Raw genomic sequence first — 17,682 nt, 5'->3', positions numbered from 1 at the left:
TTAAGTTGTCAATAATTATTTGTTAAAATTGTGGGGTTCCAGCCTTTTATCTCACAATGAAATGTGTAGGAACCTAGTGAACAGCTAAGCGAATAATCGCTTTAGTTCAGGAACAGAGACGTAAACTCGAGAAGGGTTAACTACCCTTTATTGATCAAAATAAGAGTTTAACAAATGGCCCCTCTTTCTCAGAGATTATAGCAAAGCCTGCACTTGAGCTTGAATTCAAAATAATAAGAAATAAGACTTAACTAACGCTTAACTAAAGATATGTAGCCGAAGCTCTGAAAATTCGAAGTAATCGGCCCCTAAATATACAAGCTAGCAAAGCTATCAAGGGCCTGTAATACGGCCGAGCGTAGTAACTGCTTAGAGAATCGTAGCCAAAGGCGAACGTGCACTAGTCAGAAAATCGAAGTCAGTGGAATTTCGACTTAAATACACTCCTACTCATTTGCATTAAACACGATTCTAAAAACACATTCAGCTAGGAAATTGCAAGCTGAAAATAGGAGGGACAGGAAAGTAGCTTTAACTAAAGATAACTATTAAAAACTTTCGATAAACCTTTACAAAATAATTAAATTTTCCAAAAAATATAGATGCTTTCATTCAAATGAATATATGAAAATTAAATATGATAGCTATCACTTTTTAACTGCTGAAAATTAAATGTCATTGAACTTAAAGTATTTTAAAGGACGATTTTGTAACTAGCACTTGAATTTCTAAATGGCAGGCTTTTAAGGATATTTCAAGAATATAGTTTAGGTCACTCATATTCGAATTCAAAAGCTGCGTTAAGTGTATTTTTAAGATTATAAGATACTTGCAAACCTTTCCTTTAGTTTAACAACAATTAAAAAGAACATTCAGACATGGAATATTCTTGCTATAAAATATAAATTAAGCAATTAAGTAAGTTTTCAACGAAATAATTGTCAGTTTTGTCAATTGTTAAAAGCAGGAAGAATTTTGATGCAAAAAAGCTTCAAAATTAAAGCAGTACTTTTTATATTAATTCTTTTTTTTTATATTATTTTAGTGTTATTTGCTATTTATCTAAAAGTTAACTTTAAAGTTTTCACTTAAAAATTGTAATTATTACGTAGAATATTTTTCTAAATATATGAAGTTAAGATGAAATAAAGTTATGAAATTACCATTAAAAATCTTTATATACTATATAAGCGGCTTAAGTGTTTGTCGCAGAGAGTTGTTGCCACTCGGAAAAATGAGCGCGGAAATTAACATTTCCGAAGTTTTTAATTAACAATCTCGGCCGATTAAAGTCGTATGAAGATGAGAACGGTATCGATGGAATTCTAGGATACGCGTCTCGAATTTCATCTCGGCGCCGTTTCGTAGATATTCGAGAAAAAAGAATTTGGCACGTAGGCAAATACCTTTAATAGGGAAAACCCAAGAAAGAAAGTGGAAAATGTAGAGAAAATTAGTTTTTAATTAATATCTAGTCCCACGAAGACGCGAATGGTCAAAATGGCGTACAATGGACCTGGGGAATCCAACGGTGTGCTTCGCTAAGCCCGGGAGCCAGCCGTTTCGGAGGAGATAATGTTACTTCACCCCATATACTCGTATATATATGTGGCTTAAGTGTATGTTTGTCGCCGATAGTTTATTGGTTGCTTGCGTAACTGTACTAGCCACTGGGCTGAAGTTGCCACGGCACAGTGTTGCCGTTTCAATTGAGACGTAGACAATTTCCTGTAAAACTTGCCTTTGCTATGACCATTAATAAGTCTGAGGGCCAAACGCTTAAGCGTGTTGGCATTTTTTTTACCTGAGCCTGCATTTGGACACGGTCAACTTTATGTTGCCTGTTCAAAAGTTCGTGAAAGAATGACGTAAAATTAAAAATAATGGATGGTCCTCTGCAAAGCGAGCTTAAAAATGATGGAAAGATCTACACAAGAAATGTTGTGTACAAAGAGAACTTTCACATGTGAATTAACATTTTATTATTTAAATCACCTTTATTTATTGAACTAGCGGTGGCTCTTAAGAAATGTACCGCCAGTGGTTTCCTTCATTGCACTCTACTTTAAGCAATTAAGCAAGTAGAAAAGGAAAACCCCATGGGGCAGTAAGCAAAGGGGCGTCCTCGCCGCCTGCCTAGGGTAATTCAGTTTGAATTAGCAGACACCTTTGCACAAATCATTTTAATTACAATTTATAATATCTAAAACAGCGGTCATTTTGTATAACCGCCGTGCTTTCTAGTTTTATATAACGGTTATGGTATATGGTATAATTTAACGTAGCTAACTTATCTGAAAATAAAAGTCTACAAATAAAGTTAATTTGATTGTATAACGGAGCGTGCATTTACCCCTATACCTCAGGTAAAAAAATGTCTAGGCATAGTTTTGTTATTCATTAAAAATTAAAAATATTGTTTGGATGTCAACCGTTTCATACCATTGAAAAGGACAAAGAGGATTACATGCAATACGGGAAATGACTGTGTGTTTGAAACTAGTTACATTACCCGACAATGAAAGTGCAACACCAAGAAGTAATGGCTAGAAAGTGATGAAATTCGGCAAAGAGAGAGAGACAGCAACGAACAATGAGTGATCTTTATTTCGAATGATTGATAGCGTCGGCTCAGTAGGTTGGTTGGTTGGCTGAAATGAAAGGGACACCCAATGATTTCTATAAGTAAAATAGGTATTGTCCCTTTTCACTTCTAGTTACAGCTACCCCCACACCGGGCCGTGCAGCATTCATTGAAGTTTTGTAATATACATAAAATGTACATAAGAATATAACATACATAAGTATATACATGAGAAAAATTTATATAAACAATTTAGACATATATACATAGTGGTACAAAATTAGATTGAATGGACATTGTCTTTGAATATTATATTGATTTTAAGTTTTGATAAGTGCTTAAATAAGTCCATTGGTTTAATTTCATTGTTCTAATTCATAGTTCTAGTTGAGTTCATATGTTTTAGTTCATAGGTTCAGGTTTATAAGTTCATAAGCTGACAGAGTCATTGTATTTTGCATTCGAAGAGTTATCCAAATTGAACATAGAACTGGAGCTAATTTAATTATCCACTGTTTCATTTTTATTCCACTATTTTTGAGTGTCTTTGGGAATAACAACAGCAGAAGTATCAGCAGCTATTGTTGTCAGATTATCTTTATTATGTAATAGGTCTTCTGAAATGGTACAAAATTCAGTAGATACTTTGTTTTTATCTGAACTATTCTCGAATGTCTGTCTAGATGAATATCTAGGAATGACTTCATTTAATACTTTCAGATCAGAAGCATTTTTGACATCCTGAGACTTTTTCTGGTGTTACAGGAAGTAGTGAATACATAGCTTCAGTACGTTGTTTTATCTCTTGTTACTGATTGTTTTCAAGCAGCTCTTACAGTGCCTCTATATAGTAGGTAATGTTGCTGTATGCAGTTCTGGCTTTGATTTTTGTTATTTCTCTCTGGTACGTGGAGCAGTTGAGTGCATATGCTGGACGACTGGTATTGAAATTAGTTTTATTTACATCATTTGATAGTTTACGATTAATGCAATTGGAGTTGCTAGCACTGCAATCTGTCATATTATGGTTTCCTCCGCAAAAAGCACAGTAATTCCTGTATCTGCAGTTTTGGGAGGGATGTTCGAAGTCTTGACATTTGTAACATCTTTTAGTTCCGAAAAATTCTGCTGTTCTGTCTCTCCTCCATTCACTGTGAAAGATATCTTGCTTCATTAAGATTTGGAATGCAAATAGAGTGCAGTCTATTATCCATTTGATGGCTTGATTTATTTTGTCGTTCAGTTTAAACGAAGTTGATATCCGAAGTTTTACTTTGAAAGTTTGTAGTAATTAATTCTCTTTCTGTAGTATTTCTAGGTAAATCGTTTATGATACATTTGAGTTCTTTTGGTAGGAATTTTTAAAATAGTTAAATGGTTGATTTTTGTCATTATTTTCGAAAGCTGAGTTGATTTTGTGAATGTCTTCTTTGAAAGAACAAGAGAATTCCTTTCATCCCTTTTTAATATGAGTAATTTTGTTGATATTTACTCCAAGACTTTTGACTGGATTGTATTTTTCTAATTTCTCTTGGAGTTCTTTATTAGTCGTGTTTTCTTTGGGAAAATTTATTAGGGTAGGTAGTTGATTACATTTCGAAGAATTCATAGTTTTTAAAGTGTATCAGCTTAGGATTTGTTTGTTAAATTATTTTCACGGTCAGAGTAAGTTGGTAAAGTAGATGTTTTATAGTAGTTATGTGGTACTTCTTTTGACACAGTTTGTGCAGTAAGGCAGTTTTCATGATGATGCTTATTGTTTGTTGATAAATGGTAATTATAATCAGTAGAAGAATTTCGATCGTGAATAGGTAAGTCTATATTAAGGTGTGTTTGTTAGTCGATTTCTTCTTTATGGTTAGGAATTCCGTAAAATAATCGAGAATGTTCTTTATTTGCATTTGGAGCATAATTATTATCTACGAATGGGTTTAATGATCATTTTTTTTCATTGATTGATTAGTTGCAAAGTTCTTGATCACCTTGCATATAAGTGCTTGTATTCATAACTACTTGTTTTGATGATGGATTGCTGTTTGGAGAAGTGGATGCGTCATTTAAATAAATGTATTTGGCCTAAAACCAGTTGCTGCGTCAATAAGATTTAGTTGAATTAATCCCAGTTTTTCAGTTGAATTGATATCCATTTAGCAGTCTATTTTTTAATATCCATTTTATTTAATCTTTTAGAAAGCTTACTGTTGTTTTGATTTAATTGAAAAAATCCTCTGCAAGATACCTTTTGTGTATATCCGTCACTTTCCAATAATTTGATACATTTATTATACGCATCTTGTATTTTTATTGCTCTTTCAGAAAGATATCTGAAGATGATATCTTTCAGAAAGATGCTGATCTGAGGTGAAAAACATATCATTCTGATCAGTGGGCTTTGAAGACATGGTTGATGGTGAGTGTAATTGTAGTTTAGCACCTCAAGGTTCGATAGAATAGTTTGTTGAATCGAAGTTATTTATAGATTTATAGGAGTTATAGTTATTTATAGGAGTTTAGAGGATCTACTTGAAGATCTTGAGATATTTTGTGACATGATTTAAAGACGATTGAGAAAAGCTAATGGATTTTGTTACTTTATATAAATAGATCTAACATAGAATTTATATGATATTAAAATTGTAATTAGAAAAATATTGTGTAATCATTTATATGAAGGTAGATAGTATTAAATAAAGTAAATTAAGGTAAGATGATAAAATGCTGTTTATACTGTACCAAAATACAAGTTTAGTTAGTTACTGCTGTGGCAAAAAGAGATTAATAAATCTAAATAAAATTAAACATTTTGTATTGTTGAAATAGGCAATGTTAAATTATAAGATAAGGTTTATTATTTTTTGAGCAGGTACTTAAGTTAAATTTACTATAAAGTTGTTGGCATCAATAGAGCTCTAAAAATTATAAATTGAAACATAATATTAAAAATTCAAAGAAAACTATCATAATTACTGAAATAATTAATGATATTACATAAAATTTATATCAAATGTTAGAGAAAGAGTTTCTCTACAAGATCATGCAAAATAATTCATAATATGAAACATGAATTTTGAAAGAATTAAGAAAGATAAAATATAGATATTTACGGTATCATTGTATTTCAATGGAAACAATGTAATTCAATGTTATTTTAATAGCTATGAAATTATTTTGAAGATTTTTTTTCAGAATTTGTTAAATAACTTTTTAATTTAAGAGAATCCTGGAATGAAACTTAAATGTTTGGAAAGAGCAAAAAATCCTCTTTGAGATAAATATAAATATTAATAGCAAATCTTTACATCCAGATCATAATATACTTATAAGGATACATACTATGTTGTTATCATTACGTATTGAGTATTGTTTAACAATAGATTTCACACCTTTAATAATGATACTTTAAAGGTGGTATGGCGAATACATATGAAACTAATATCAGAGGAGAGCTCTTCCAGAGGGCTTTCAGAGGATATAAACCTTGGCCAGAAAATGTTGTTTGATACGGAACTTGAATTTCTTCCTATCGGAGCATTGAAAAATACGTCTTAACACTGTAAGAGCAGTGGGTAGACTGGGTTCAATAGCTTGGTTGGTTGGTTGAAATGAAAGGGACACCCTGTAAGTAAGGATTTCTATGAAAGGGACACCCTGCAAGTAAGGATTCCTATGAAAGGGACACCCTGTAAGTAAGGATTCCTATAAGTAAAATAGGTATTGTCTCTTTGCACTTCTATTTAGAGTTAACCCCCTCCCACTGGGCCGTGCGGCATTTATTGAAATTTTGCAAAGTATGCAAAGTATACATAATATGCATGAGAAATATTTGTATAAACAATTTATATATACATGGATATATGTACATGGTAGTATAAGTTGAGATTTAATGGACGGGCTCATAAGGTTGTAGGAGAGCCTTGGACGGCGATACACGAACCAACACATAAGGTACAGAGTCAATGAGACTACGAATGGTGTCCTGATGAATAGGTTTCCATTCCTTGTCAACCATTCGTCACAGTTAGTCTTCTGAACGCAGCAATGGCAGGTCTGAAAATGGCGTCCAATTACATCCCAAATATGTTCCATTGGTGAGAGATCAGGAGAGAACGGCTACCAGGGAAGCATATGTACACTTTGAAGAGCACGTTGTCTGGTGCGAGCTGTATGTGGTAAGGCATTATCATGCTGATAAAGGACACTGGACACTACCTGAAGTGAAACCGGCCGCAGCAGATAATCCACGTATCGTGAGCCGTCATAGTGCCTTGAATACGAATTAGAGGTGACTTGGAATCGTACGCAATTGCCCCACCCCAAACCATGATGCAACGTTGTCGTACAGTGGGACGATCCACAATTGCTGACGGATTTCACCTGTCTCCACATCGACACCACACTCGTACGCAGCGATCGGGATTCATCTGAGAACACGACCCTGTGCCATTACGTCGTCCACATCGTTCGAGCCGGGCACCATTTCAGACGTTGTAGTCTATGATGTGGGGTCAATGACAGCCTTCTTAACGAACGCCACGAGTGTAGGCCACTAGCCACCAATCGATGGCAAATAGCTCTGGTCGACATAAGAACATCTAGCTGTCTTGAACATGCTGCAGAATGCAGGTAGAATGGCTTACGAGTGCACCACCGCTTGTCGGCGGGTGCGTCGATTCACGCGTGCTGCCGTCACTATGGCTGCACTGGCACCCCTCGAACTTGCCACATTTCCTTGTTCCAACCATCGTCGCCCCAGCCGGTGCATTATGGACGCGTCCAGGTGTGTGTCAGCTGAGACTTGCCGTATGGACCAACCTGCCGTTCTCAGTTCGATCCCTTGCCCATCGTAAAATCTTTCTGTCTGCTGGAACTGCCTCCGTTGATGACAGCCTGGTATTCTATGCTATTACACGTGTCCTCTTAGACAAGAACCCATTTTGTATGATGATTTCCCTAGAAGAAATAACGGCTCGAAAACTGAACATTCTTCAGGTTCCTTCTTAATATCTTCTTCAACAAGCGCTGGAGAACTGCGCTTTTCACATCATTCGCATAACTCGGTGACGAGTATCTACCCTGAAATTTGCAAGATTTTCTAGCCATTCCTTCTTCGTGTTGCATTTTCAATGTCGGGTAGTGTATAACTGATTAGATTGCTTTTGCACACGTTTCGGTCAGTAAGCGTAACATCTTCGTATAGCGTTTTTGTTTATTCAATTACAAATTTTACAACTTTCTGCATATTTTTAGAACCAAGATGTGCTATTAGTAGCAATCCTCTTTTTTTCGTTCACATCACATTCGTATCCATATCTCAAATTAAAGAATGTTGCCACCATATGTTATCACTATTTAAAAAAATAAAATAATGAACGTAGGGGAAAAATTATATGGCAACATAAATAAAAGTATGTTGTCACTAAATGCTATAGCCATGCATTGTTTTTAAAGAAATAATTTAGCAAATATAAATTAAAGTATAGCACGATTAAGCACTCTATCGGAAATTCTGAAGGTATGCTGTTTTTAAATATTTTGTAATTTTCCTGTTGAATTTTGTCTGATGTAAATGCAAAGAAAAGGACGTTTAATAAATAAAATTAAAACGACAAAAAAGTTACCTAAATAATCTTATTAAAAAACTGAACATTGATATGATGAAATGAAAAAAAAAAAAAAAAATAGAAAAAAAAAAAAAAATAGAAAAATGCTTGGCAACGTAACATTCTACTGAGAGATCTATAAATATGCTGCTTTTAAATTTTTTTTGTGATTTTTGTTGTTGAGTTTTATGTGGCGTAAGCGCCAAAAAACATTTATTAGCAGGAGTGAGTCCAAGAGCAAATAAGTAAACTGCGAGCTCAGCGATAGCATACCTTAACAAACTGTTTGGTGCGACGTTAAAGTCTGAATCCTTTCAGATTTCTTTCTTTCTTTCCCCCCTTTTTTTTTGTTAACATTTATTATAATATTTAGGTGTTTTTCGCTGTTACTGATAATTTTTTCGTGTATCCTTGACTAAACTGTTGCATACCTCTAGAGGTATACTTAGCACAAGTTAGGAACCGCTGGGAGGTAACGAATCATTCACTATGTAGCATTATGTATCAAAACGGGCATAAGATATTAGAATAATGTCCCTTCCAAAACTAGTAAATAATAGTTATTAATGTATTGCTCATATGAATATGCGCAGAATAGTAAGTAGAAATGCTACTTACCATTCTGCGTATTTCACAGGCTCCACTAGAGGCCCAATGTTTAAGAACTTTAAATGTTGTGTATCTGACTCGGGTTCGATTCCAGGTGAATTGGTTACCTGCTTGGTTAGTTTTCAGGGTACCAGCCAGTTTTCCTTAGTAAGCCCGAAAGTTTTGTAAAGCTATAAAAATCGAATACAAAAATATTACAAAATAACATTAAATCTTCTAAGCTAGGCGAAATAGAAATTTATGAATCTTAAAAATAAGGCTATCATTAAGACCAATACCACTAGTATGGTAGACCAATACTACCATAGTATGCAACAAATAAAATAAGAAGCTGCTAAGAAACTAATTAATACATAAAAATCTGCTAGACCTAGCAAAACACACACACACACAAACGACAGCACGGAAAAAAAGTCTGAAAGGATTCAGATTTTAACGGTTGATCAAAAGGGCTGTTTTAAAGTTTAATACGCTTTATTAGTGTAAATTATCAATAGAAATGGTAATATTGAATAGCAAAATATTTTATAGGCTACTAGATCAATATGCATTTAGACTAACATGGAAACGTTAAATATCCTTTGCATATCTGAAAAGTGAAAAAATACAAACGTAATTCTATAAAAATAGTGAGTGTTTTTAATTAGCTATGTCACGAATTAAATGCAATTTTACTTCCTTGTGCGAAGTAAAAAGGAAGCATTGTAATTGCGAAAAATTTCGGGTATCTTATTTAAACGAAAATACCGATTTTGACCGCTATCCAATGCAATTTAATGATGTTTTTGCGTGACATCCGTAAGTAAAGACAGAATAAATCACTCTTTTTATCTCCAAAAAATTATAAAACTGATTTAAAATGAATTCTAAGGAGAATTTTTCGTGGCGTCTTTGCATATGTACATAACTCAAAAACGAATAGCGTCAGAACGTTGAAATTTTGTATGTAGGACTGCTATAACATCTAGATATGCACTTCGTATTTTGGTTGCAATCGGCCGCACCAAAAGTATATAAATACATTTATATACATATCCACTCTGTACTCGGTTTAGTGACCTCTGTTTCTTTATTCTTATATGTTTGTAAATTGTGCATTTTTTACTTTAAAAGTGATTTAATTATGTTGTTCTGGTTAAGATTTTTATGCCTTTAGTTAACCTGCATGCAATAATTGTGGAATTATCAATAATAGAAAAAGTTTTTTTAAGTGCGGCTAAGCCTAATTTTCGATTACCATTGCGGCCATCTTTGTTTACATTTGAAACTTGGCAGAGATTTGTTGCCAATCTAGAGAAACTAAGCATCGCAATAACAAAAATAAAGCCTTCATTTATTATTGCGAATAAATAACGCTTATTCCATTTTGGAATTTATTCGAGGAAATAAGTGTTTAAGATTTACTTCGTAATTTTTAATATAGATATTTTGAGTTTTTATGTATTTTTGCCTTGTCGCGAAGTGAGAACTGAATTAATTGAATGAGAAATACTGTATCGTCTGTGAAAAAGTGTTTCTTTTTTTTTTTTTTTTTTTTTTAATCCAAAGGGGCTTTGTCCCTGAAGGACTATTGTTTTCGTTTTGCGATTTTGCGTTGAATCACTATAAACGGCGAATCTCTTTTCAAACTGTTCCCACCAAATGTTAGAGTCCTGCATTATGTTTGAAGATATTAAGTAATGAAAAATCTGCGTAAAAGTATGTATATTTCTCGCGTTGTGATAAAACAACGGAATATAGAGCCATCGAATTTTGAATGACGTAATCCTTCTACGAATATGGGCATGTGGAAGACCCAATTTGAAATTTGGAATTTGTTTTATGATCGATTGCATATTTTGTAAAACATTAACGAATTTTTGAGCAACAAACTCAACGATTTAAAAGCGAGCAATGGCAACACTCTACGGGGAAAAAAACATTTTTATCTCCAGCGCTCGGAACTATGTATCGGAAATTCTAAAGATAGGCTCATTTTAAAATTATTCTGCGACATTGCTATTGAACTGAATTTTACGGTTTAAGTGCAAAGAACATTATATTTAATAAATAAAGGTAACACACAAAACGTTAAGAAAACGCCCTTTTAGACATAATTTAAAATCTGAAACCTTCCAAATATTTTTTTAAAATTGATTTATTTATTTGTTTAATTTCTTGTATACCTCATTTTAGATTTATTATAGTATTTGCATAGAACACGTGGCAACGATTAGATAATTCTTCAGATGATATAAATTTTGTGCATTCGGAGTTATAAAATGAATGAAATGTAACGCTGTTAAGTGAACCTAGCACCAGACTGTCACTATGGTAAAAGAGTGCATTTATTCTATTGTGGTTTATGCGCCATCGACGAAGTAGATTTAATTCAATCCAATAAGTTTAAATGAAACGCAAGAAAAAATGCGTATAATGTAATATTCCGTACAAGGCAGTCACGTGGTGCACATAAGATTTTTATTTAAATTAATCCGATTAAAAAGTAAAAGATAATATTCTTAAGAAATGTATCAATTGCTTTTAAATAGCTTAGTTTGTTAGTCAATAACAGACGGATTAATTTTGAAAAATAAATGTTTACATTTTGCGCATAGTAACAGAATCAAAACGGATTTACAGCGAACGACATTTAAAGTGAAGCAATGTGAAATCGTGTTTTGAGACTAACAGTCCTTTTGGGTGAAAAATTGAGCAAGAAAAATATATTTAAAAAAATTATAAAATTTACAAATACTTAAAATGCCGAATGGCTAGTTTTCTTTCCATATTTTTGCAGTTCTGACGTTTTGTAAGCATTTCTTTTACTATTTTTAAGCCTTTTTCTACCCCTGATTAATTACATTCGAGTTCAGCATTTGTTTATTATTATGTTTCTGTAACAATAAAGAAATTATCTGCTGAATATCTACTAGAGCTTTAGTAAGGCCACATGCAAGGCAAATGATTCCGTTTATTTAATAAAAAAATGCTCATTATCTTTCGTCCCTAACGGCAGTGAAAAGAAATAGCATATAAATATAGGGTAGGAGTTTTTTATTGTCTATAAATAGAAGCGAAAACATATGACGTTGGGTTACATAAAACTTGCGGAAGTTGTTCCATTTTGTTTTCCTGTTGTTCCTTTCTTTTTATTCTCTACTTAGTAGGACGAAAAGCATAGCTTCGCAGAAAAGATGTTTCTTCTTTCACACAGTGCCGCATAAAGCATTTTTCTGAAACCTCTTAAGTTAGAATTTCTGATAAAAATGTTGACAAGAAACTACTAAAAATATTTTATATGAACTTGCAACATCATGTCAATGAATATAAAGACTTTTATAGTTTCTCATTAGCATTAAACAAAACAACCAGCATGATTCATGTGAGTACTATACGTTCTGTATATCAGCATACAGGATTAAAATTTTTTGGAAGGATTATTTTGGATCTTACAGAAATTTGAAGAGGATGACGATGGATCTCAAGCCTAAGGATCGGAATGCAAACATAGCCAGTTGATATGCTTCTTTATCTTTTGCACAGCATTCTTGAAGCGGACACCAACACACATGTGAAGAGGATCTTAAATGGAACTGATACTTAAGGACAGAGATGCAAGCATAGTCAGCTGACATATTTCTTTATATTCGGCATAGTATTCTTCAAGTATACACCGACAAAGATATGAAGAAGATCATGATAGATATGATGCCTATGGATTGAGATGCAAGCATCGCCAATGTATTCTTCAAGAATTTATATAATATGTTTACACCGACATATGCAAAATGATCCATCATGAAGAAGATCATAATAGATCTGATACCTAAGGATCGAGATGAAGCATAGCCAGTTAATATATTTCTTTATTTTTGATAAAACGTTCTTGAAATAGGCGCCGAAAATTTAAAAAATGTTTCACATAATTGCCCTGTTTTAGTGTATACAGCTTTTCCCTCTGACAGCTAGTTTATTGGTAAAAAGTTATCCCTTGATTATTTTTATTTACTGTATTCACTTTGTATTTGAATGCTTTATTAGTATTTGAGCTACTTTATTTTTCCTCGCATTTATTATTTGAAACGTATTTCGTGCAGATTTTTCATTAAACTACAGGGACGGCGCGACTGTTCTCACACATAAGAAACTTTCTAAACATGTGACTTCACCTTAGTTCTTTTATTTAAATTCGACTTATCTACTACCTTATCTATTTATAGCCTTATCTACTACATGTGTTCGATATTTCGATATCTAGTCTATATACTCGCCCCTCATCTACTTTTTTCCTCCAATTTCCCTCTTGTGGACTGCGGGCAAGGCTTATTCATGTGAGGTAGTCCTGGGGTTTTGTAAGGTAACCGACCCGGACACCCATTTAATTACTGTAAATATCGGCTCGGTATCCGTCAGATATTGCAATGTTAATATTACTACGTATTGTTATGGAATGTAGATTTCTTTTAAAGAAATAATGTGATAATTACCTTGGCTACTTTTCATAGTTTACCCACTAATTTCACTACTAATTTATCCATTACTAGTTTATCATTGGCTACTTTTCAATTCTAAGTTTTTACAGTAGTAGCGCTGCTCGCAAATTAAATTACTTGCACAGTTTCCCCCTTTCGATTTTCGAACGATAAAATTAATTAAAAAAGCGGGGAAATACGCAACGAAACACTTATACTATGTTGTATCTGCAATATGTGAAATTAGGCATTTCGTTCAGTGCTGAAAGTGGAACGTCAAAGTATAAATATGCTTAGATTTTCACGCATTTTCTAAACATTCTATGCAATGCCAATAGTAAACTAATAAATACTCTAAAAAGGCAAAATCAATTCAAATACTCCTGTGACGTTTAATGCTCCATGACTTCCAACACTCGCCTCGAGAGCCAAAGCTCTCCCGTTCCAATGGGTAGTTAACTAACCAAGGGTCCATGAAGTGCTTGCAAGGCGAAGTGCAGAAAACTGAAGTAATTTTGCATGAAAAAAGGAAATTAAGAACAATTCATAATGTCGCCTTATAACAAGTTGTTGAGAACAGTCTTTCTGTCGATGTTATCTGTTGTACTTCTTACATTTTAGTATGCATCTTTTAAATAAAGCCTTTCTCATATCTTGCGAAACAACAGTTGTCATTCTGTGTAATATTTAAGCATTCTATGTAATGCATTGGTAAAGTATGTAAAATACTAAAATACCACAATCATTAAATTAGGCGAAACAACAAACTTGTGCTTTAGATTTCCAGGGAAAAAAGGTACAGGTAAAATCAGAAGCAAAGAAATCTGCAGCCAAGGGAAAGTCACGGTTGCATTTATGCATAAAAAGGAGTAAAGCGAATGAAAAGTAGCGTCATTTGGGGGCACAAATGGTAACGAATATTCAAAAATTAGGTTAATGGAATTTTGAAAGCATTTGGAAGGCCTTGTATTGGAATTAAAGTCATTAAGTAAACAAAATAAATCTTTATGAACGTCAAAAGTTTCAAGAAAATCCAATTCGCCAATGGAAGAAATTTTTTAGATAATTTTTGCAGAAGCAATCAAATTATGCAATCAAAATTATGATCAAATTTTCAACTATGATTAGCTATCGAAAACTTGTTAATTTCGCCTTTCGGGCATAAGATTCGTGTTCCTTGATGGGAAACTTGATGAAAACGCTCTTTTTGTTTGCCGTTATATATTTCAAAACATACTGACAAGATGGGCTATAAATTCCCCAAGAATTAAAATAAGGAATGGAATTTTTAAGAATCTAATCATGGATTTTTATTGATAGGCAGAAAATGACTTCGAAACTGAACTTCTGGAGAATACGTGCAATTTTGTAACTGATAAGAAGATGAAATAGAAGCACGATAAGATTATCAAAGTTATTTCTAACAACGGAATATTTTCGTTGACGGCAAGATGAAAATTTCTGAAAGACTTTATGTATGACCACGGAAGAAAGTCCTCAGCCAATGGCAACTGATTTCAAATAAATGAATATATTAGCAGGCAAAGGTTCTAAGGAACAAATTTTGAGAGTGCGAAATACATAACAGTGAAAAAAAGCCCTTTCTTGCTCAGCCGGATGACACGACGTAACACGGGGAGGCAAACAAATAGAAAAAGGGTTTATGGTAAACAACACGTCTGCGAGTAAAATTAGATTCATTACAGATTATAAGAATATTAAGGAAGGGAAGGGTATTGTCAAATTCAGATTCATAACTGAATTGCATGACTAGATCAATCGAATTTATAACAAATAAAATCCGGTATAAATCTTCTTTATTACCATCAAAAATCGTGAAAGTGTCGACATGTAGGGAATTCAGGCTGTAGACTTACACTTCCAATTACAAAATTGGCTGTAAACTTATACTTCCAAAAACAAAATTGTTTTAAATAGGAAAAAGATTTATGCTTTGTCAAATTTCAAATGAAAAAATTTGAACAAAATTACGTTACGAAATGCAACTTTCTAACGGTCCCCCAGTCTCAATTAGGAAAATTTAGGAGAATTGTACACTCATTATAAAATATAATATGGAAAACCTCTTACTCTTGTACAACAGAAATTGACTGAGATATTTAATTTAAAAACCTGCGATTTTTTAACTCATTAACGTCATAATTTATGAACATAAGAAACTATTTCCTAGACTAATGTTTTATTTTTAATTATGATACAAACATTTCGCTCTTCAGTTAGCGTGCGGTCCCTGAACATAATTTTGAATTTTAAAATGAAATATATCCGTCAATTTTTGTCATATACGAGTCACACGTTTTATGTTTTATTTTTTACATTGAATATAACATTTTCCTAAATGGTAGTATAAGAAGGAAGGGAACGTATAAAAAACTGGAGTTCGTAACTTTCAAAACACTGAATTATATTCATATTTTTGAAAAAAATGAAAATATTCGTATTTGGCATTTTTACGCTTAATGATTTAAATGTTAAAAAATGCCAAAATGGGAATATTTGCGTCATTCAAAGAATTTTGAAAATTTTGCAAGAAAGGGAAAACTATATAGAACTCGTAGAATCATTTTGTTGCTTACTTAAGAACGTTAGGACGTTTTATGAGAATGATATGAAGAATGGTATAGTTTTCAGAGATAAATACATATATAAATTTAGAAACTATGCAATGCAATTAGAAAATATAGCAAACTTTTGAATTAAGGGAAAAAGTCATTTTTTTAACTTGGTTTGCTGAATCGAACGTCAGGCAGTGTACAGTATCTTCTGTTCTACATTTTCAAGTCATGATAAGACAACGACTGAAACCAAAACGAAGATTTTTAACGATGATAAATAATGCAAACAACAGACAAAGAACACTGTTAAGAATGAGCTCCAAACAACTTAGAGAGCAAATGATTTCATCTCAAGTTTGGCTGAGCATTTTTTAATTATGGACAGTTTTCCTGATTTAAGACTCTAGGGAAAATCTATACAATGATGGGCTTGTAAAAACGGTCATCTTTTTCTTTAGATTCGTGTGACTCATGAAAGGTATAGCAAATATTTAAATATTTGCATACTTTTCCTTAATGTTTACAAACATTTGTTCATTTATTTCGATGTTCATTTTTACAGACTTTTAGGCTTTCATCTCCCGATGGGATTTTTCTGCTTTATCTAGGTTTTTCGCTATCGTTTCAGTTTTTCCAGGTTCATTTTGTAGCATAGGCTTCACCATAAGTGAACAGTTTGGGACTGTTTTAAGCAATATTTGGCCTTTCACTATTCTTTCCACTTCTTCAAGATAAAATACTATCATGATATGACAGGAACCTTGAGATCTTTCATGTTTTCTGCCTGGCGTCACACATATATTCGATATAATATTAGAAATTTCTAATCACTAATAAATAATATTATATTCATGCCGCTTTATTTTTACTGAAAATAGAATGTAATTGATATTTTTAATAATATTCTTGCATTCATAAAGGTTTTATCATTTACTTACATTAGTAATAAAATTGAATAGGTTTTAGCTCTAGCATAGGATAGATACATATATAATTTTAATAATGAACATCGAAATAAATACATATATAAATTTAGAAACTATGCAATGCAATTAGAAAATATAGCAAACTTTTGAATTAATGCTTGCTTTTAAAGTACATGCTTTTCTTTTAAAGTACTCCTCTGTAAATCATACAGGTCAGATCACTCAAATACGACAAAGCAATGGGGGGCATTCGCATAAGAGAGTAAATTCCTTTGTAGAGAATTTTCTGAACTAAACTGGATTGTATTCACTTTACACATGGAGAAAACCACGAAAAATAGTCAAGCAGCAGACGGTTAACCTGGGTTCAAACACAAGCCAGATCAGACAACCAGTATTCAGCGGCCTATTGCTCACTGGTGCGGCCTAAACCATGCAGAATACTCAGTTAAGTATTCAAATATTTTCTGAGATAATTTATTATTCATTCTTTAACTTTTGCATTAAAAGATAGAATGAATTTACAAAAGTGGGCCGAATGCAGCCGATGTGTCTCCCCTTAAAATATCATTCTGAAACTTATGTCCCATATAAGCAGCCTATATAAATGTCCACCTCATTCAAGCAACCAAAGATTTAAAAAATATATTAGGTAATTTACTTTTTACCTATTGATTTCGGCATTGAAAGAAATATACCTTCTGATTTTATCAAGTAATATTTAGAATATTTAATTACCATTCTTCAATAGGCCATAGAATTCTTTCAACAAACTAAACTCATATGTATGAGCCGACCTATCATACAATTCCTTTTCTTATAAAATTCGTATACTTTTACAGGTCATATTATATATGAACCCATTTTATATTTGGGTCCTAAATGATATTTTTCAGCTTTCCATCTGTTCCGTCGTTGACAATTAATGGACTT

Source organism: Stegodyphus dumicola, chromosome 10 (genome assembly GCF_044657685.1).
Source record: "Stegodyphus dumicola isolate Sdum_Otavi_A_Nest chromosome 10, ASM4465768v1".
NCBI lineage: Eukaryota > Metazoa > Arthropoda > Arachnida > Araneae > Eresidae > Stegodyphus > Stegodyphus dumicola.
This window is presented reverse-complemented; position numbering follows the sequence as displayed.